Genomic DNA, 6,000 nt, shown 5'->3' on the forward strand with positions numbered 1-6,000 from the left:
CATTTTGCACACCTCCATATATATATATTTTTTAAATCTTTTTGTCGTAGGTTTGAATAACAAAAACTAAAATATTTGTTGAATGATTTGAAACTTATCATTGATGCAACCGTAGCTTGTTAACGTTATATTTGGGTGTGTCAGGCATGAGTATTGTACCATACGCAGTAGGGTGTGATATAAAATTTGTGCTAAGATGAGTTTATCAAGAAATGGGTGCTCTTTTACTTAATCTATTGTACTTCAACAATTCTTCACTTCTTCATAAATTTAATCTCTTATGTCACATTTTCATTTTGATATAGTATGAATAATAATGCTTGAGAAATTCGTTTGTCCATTTACTGCAGAACAATTGAGGCTAGTCATGTTCTTTTTCCTGCTTGTTGACTCTTTTTCACGCAATGACAATCACTAACATGATATGCAAGTTTAGTTCATGGTTTTCGCAACTCTATTGTAATAAACTATTCAGTGTATTAATGTGCAAAAAAGTTATAGTTATGCGAAATAATAAATAGCTATGTGATTCTTGAGATTAATTAAACAATTTATGGGAACTTGTAAGTTGCATTTATGGTACCAAAATAAAAACCAAATTAGAAACTCTCGTATTTGATAACTCACATTGGTAAATACGTTGCTAAAGTAGTATTAAAGGAAAATGCGTTTTTCATTATACGAATGACTAGCACGTTTGCCTCATCCCTTATAAGTATACAACTCCGTACGTCAAAGTTCAACTGCATCTAAGGGATCATTTTCTAAGAAAATCATAAGTTACTAATTCTTTCCACCAATTTGGGTGGACTAAACATGTTTCCAATTGTGGTCATTTTACTTTTGGCGAGTTGCGCACTTCCAACGTTGGCACATTTAGATGACTCACCAGCTGTGGTTGAGTGCAAAAAACATTTCAGCATAAAGTATGCATTTGACGTGTACAACTATATTTTCAAAGGGAAGAAAATTGATGACTTTAGTTGCCGGGCCCTTGTGATGTTGGGAAGACCATGCCATAATGTTTTTGTGAACAACACCTTTACTTATGAACACACTGGGAACAAAACTGTCATTCAAGCCAGGGCTGACCGAGTATTTAATCATTGTATAATTGCAAATTCTGTGCCACCTCCTTCTTCACTATCTTAAATAGAGAATTGAACTTCTCTAAGGCTAACAAATTTGTGGGATGTTTCATGAGTTAGAATAAAATTTCGATGTATTTGCTTTAATGCCTTGTTAAGACTTCACTTTGTTGCTTTGAGTTGTAAAGCATTTTCAAAATGATTCGGGAATAAACAATACTGATAAAACAACTACTCCGCCAATTTAAAAAACTTCGTGAAACATCGTAAGTAATAGAGATCAATTTTACATTTGTTCGGCCTTTACTCGTGCATTACGTTTGGTTATTGCAGCTACACAACATATTGATGTGTTATGCTTATTTTTCTAGAAACTTATGGTGCTTGTCCCATTGGAACTATTGATATAGTGGGAATAATAATGCCGAGAAATATATCTGTCCATTTACTGTAGAACAATTAAGGCTTGTTGCGTTCTTTTTCCTGCTTGTCGTCTCTTTTTCACGTAACGATGGTCACTAACACGACATGCAAGTTCAGTTCACGGTTTTCGCAACTCTATTGTAATAAACTAGTCAGTGTATTAATTTAAAAACAAGTAATTTTTGTGTGAAATAATAAATAGCTATGTGATTGTTGAGACTAATTAAACAATTTATGGGAACTTTTAAGTTGCGTTTATCGTACCAAAATAAATACCAAATTAGAAACCCTCGTATTTGATACCTCACATCAGTAAATACGTTGCTAAAGTAGTTTTAAAGGAAAATACGTTTTTTATTTTACGAATGACTCGCACCTTTGCCTCATCCCTTATAACTGTAGAACTCCGTGCGTAAAGTTCAACTGCATCTAAGGGATCATTTTCTTAGAAAATCAAAAGTTCCTAATTCTTTCCACCAATATGGGCAGACAAAACATGTTTCCAATTGTGGTCATTTTGCTTTTGGTGAGTTGCACACTTTCAACGCTGGCGCATGCTGGCGCATTTGGATGACTCGCCAGCCGTGGTTGAGTGCAGAAAACATTTCAGCATAAAGTATGCATTCGACGTGTACAACTATATTTTCAAGGGGAAGAAAATTGATGACTTTAGTTGCCGGGCCCTTGTGGCGTTGGGAAGACCGTGCCATAATGTTTTCGTGAACAACACCTTTACTTATGAACACTTTGGGAATAGAACTGTCATTCAAGCCAGGGCTGACCGAGTATTTAATCATTGTATAATTACATATTCCATGCCACCTCCTTCTTCACTATCTCAAATAAAGAATTGAACTTCTCTAGGTCTAACAAATTTGTGGGATGTTTCATGAGTTAGAATAAAATTTTGATGTATTTGCTTTAATGCCTTGTTACGACTTCACTTTGTTACTTTGAGTTGTAAAGCATTTTCTAAATGATTCGGGAATAAACAATACTAATAAAGCAACTACCCCACCAATTTAAAAAACTTCGTGAAACATCGTAAATAATAGAGATCAGTTTTACATTTGTTTGGCCTTTACCTGTGCATTACGATTGGTTGTTGCAGCTACACAGCATATTGATGTGTAATGCTTATTTTTCTAGAAACTTGTTTTGCTCGTCCCATTTCAAGCTTGTACGGAACTATTGTCCGCTATATGGCTAATCGTATGATCGCGATCTCCTTGGTAACAATCATACGTGTCTTCTTTATTTTTTTCGAGTCTAAGTTGAGAAAGATGAAAACTTCGCCATTGCGTATTGCCCAAAATTCTTTAAAAACGACGTTGAAGTAGGCTTATGAAAGACTCTGGATCGACTCATATTGACCTTTTTTATTCAAGTTGTTATGCATATGCTACACTTTGTAAAAGTGTGTTCATTTTGTGTGGATGCAAATTTCCGCGACCTTCTCTTTTGACGAAAATGGTCCTGCAAAATAATAACACCTAAGATGAAGGCCAAAAGCCTCACACACCCTGATGTAGGGAGGAAAACAAAGAGAGGATTGTTGAAATTTCAAGCACAACTAGACCTAAGGAACATATAGAGAACTAATCTCTGTTTACATAAAATCATTCAAAATACATAATTCCCCCTTCCTTAACAATTCTAGCCTTTTAATAGGCCTAGCAACAACCTAATGAAACACTAGCACAAATTCCTAGTCCACTACAACATAAGAAATAATAATCACCAAGTTCCAACCAAACCACATAACTAAAAAACACAATATTCTAAATATTTGATTACTAGGGATATTAACTAGATTTGAAAACTTAAAGGACCATCCCGAATATCAAGATTCCTACTTAATCAACCTCCTTAATACACTGCATCACACCCACGATGATTTTTTTTTTTGGGGGGGGGGGGGGGGGGTGGGGTCTTTGGCATAAGAATCTCCGATGCCAAAGTTCAAATTCATAAAAAAATGTGTTGAGGGGTTTGTGGGTTGCAAATGGCTTAGCTTTTTAGTAGGATAATAGGGCTATTTATAGTGGAGTGGCTGACCCTATTTGGAGAATAGTGGCCAGCCATATATGGTGTAATTGGGTGAATAATTGCAATTAACATGACAATTAATCCTAAATCAAATAGGAAAAATTTTGGAGCTACCTTTTGAATAAGGATTTGATGAGGAATGATAAGAGAGATTTGAATAAATACCATTTTGATCACCTTTGACTCTTTCTTGATTGAGCCGTTATTGTCCGTTGTATGCGTGTGGGAATCCCAGTGTGCCTAAAGGGTAGTTTTGTTCTTTTAACCCAAAAGTTCACGTGTCACCTCCATAATTTTCTTGATTATATTTGGCTCCACAAATGCCCCCACACTTGTTGGGTTACTCGTAGGAAAGGGAAACAGGTGTAAAAATCTTCCCTTGCTTTTGGAAACAAAAGATTGTTTCCTATTTTGATGTAGATTCGTACTTTATTTGAAAATTAGATCCTTCTAGGAAATGGAAATAAATCACTTCCAAAGTTTATTTAAGTCTACCTTAAGTAGATGATTAAATTAACTTCAGAGAGCAATTTATTCAACCTTACAAGAGAGGGAAAGCTAGAGGATATTTGTTCCTCCGCCCCTAGCAATCTTCTTCACTTGCCTGTGCAAATGACCATCTTTCATTGCTTTCTTCATCATAACGCCGTACCAAGGTAAGAAAAAAATTAATTTTCCTTGTCTTCTTAATTTTTGGAGTATCGGGGCTTGAAATTTGGCTCAACTGAGGTCAAGGAGGTGGCTAGAAAGCCACGGCATGGCTATTTCCATGGGGTTTCTTCTGTTAGCTTAGTGTGGCAACGGTTGGTTGGGCCAGGTGCGGTTCGGCTCGGGTTGAGGTGTTGATGGCATAGGCTGTGACTTGGCACATGGGTGATGGCCTCAATAAGCTAGGCTTGATCCAAGATGCTGGGGGAGAAAAAGGCATGAGAGGCCTTGGGCCTAAGGGCCACTAGGTTGGCCTGTGCAAGAGAGAGATTAAGGAAGGCGCGGGGGCGTGTGTCCCTCTTCCATTTGAACTGGGCCCAGAGGCTTGTTGGGCTAAGAAGAAAAGAACCAGGCTGTGAGGCCTAGAATGGCGTCTGGTTTTTTGCGGTCTTAGGTTGTCACGCCCGATCCTGACATACGTCTAGGATTGACACGTAATGTCATCAATTACATATATATCTAACATACCCCGACTCCGAGATATGAGTAAAGCACAACTCACGATCCAACTACGTAGTAATTTTTCGTACACTTTATGGCTGCATCTAATCTCCTCATTAGACTACCTGCGTACCCTCAATAGGGATCAAGCCATTCGTAGTCACCATTCATTACACTTCAACGTTTATCATAGTACGTTCAAAACGAAAAGCAAAGCATTCCTCAATCAATTATTAGAACTTAACAAGCATGAAATTACTAGGTTTAGGGCTACATAACAAACCCACATGATATTCAAGGTTTCCATCCATCCATCATATAAATCACTATGTTTTCAACGTGATATCTCCAACCACAGCATGTATCATATCAAATAACCAACGAAGCACAGTATTATTCTCAAGCCACATTGATCAACTAATATAATCATAATAATAACAATCACATCCAACATTATTCCACAATCCCGTCAATTAATCTATTCATGAATCAAAGATGCATGATCTTAGCATTTAACTATTTTAATCAACCAATGTGATAACATATCATTTCACGAATTTAATTAAAGAACTCTATATAATTTCCTACTTGGATTATGAGTAACAACATGGTAAATCTAATTTATTTTCACAAGGTCTATTGTGGATAATTCTCATTCACTCGAAACTAGGGTTCTAGACTATGCAAGAGTAAGGATTCCAGACCACTCAACTGAATCCGACCACATCGGGTTTTGAACCACTTAATGGAACCAAAATATCAAGCGGTTTCTCGTAATCTACCCAGATCTGTCGCATGTAAAATCAGTGCCTACATCATGGGAATGGTGCACTGACAAACTAGAACTTGGATAAGTTGAGAAGCTCAGGTGAGTGACAATAATACAAGTATGTGATAATCAATAAAAAGAAAGACCATCGATCACAATTTATAAACCTCAAATATAAGTTCGTAATTATGAAAACATAGTCAAGTCTCTAAAAACTCCGAAAAAGTCATCCAGACATCCAATGGCTTTTCCAACTCAAGCCCCAAAGATTCTCAAAAACGATCGTTCATAAATACACTAAAATCTAGGGCTAGAGGGACACAGTTTGACAGAAGCCTACATAAGTAACCAAACAGGAAGTGACCCCTCATAGTGGATTAACTAAGCAAAGCCACCCCTGAGTAACCATGTAGGTAGCGACCCCCCATTGCAGATTAACCAAGCATAGTCACTTCTACGAATTTGCTAGGCAGTGATCACTCATCATGGATTAACCAAGCATGATTACCCCTAAGTATGTAT

Source organism: Pyrus communis, chromosome 3 (assembly GCF_041283825.1).
Source record: "Pyrus communis isolate YQ-2024b chromosome 3, ASM4128382v1, whole genome shotgun sequence".
NCBI lineage: Eukaryota > Viridiplantae > Streptophyta > Magnoliopsida > Rosales > Rosaceae > Pyrus > Pyrus communis.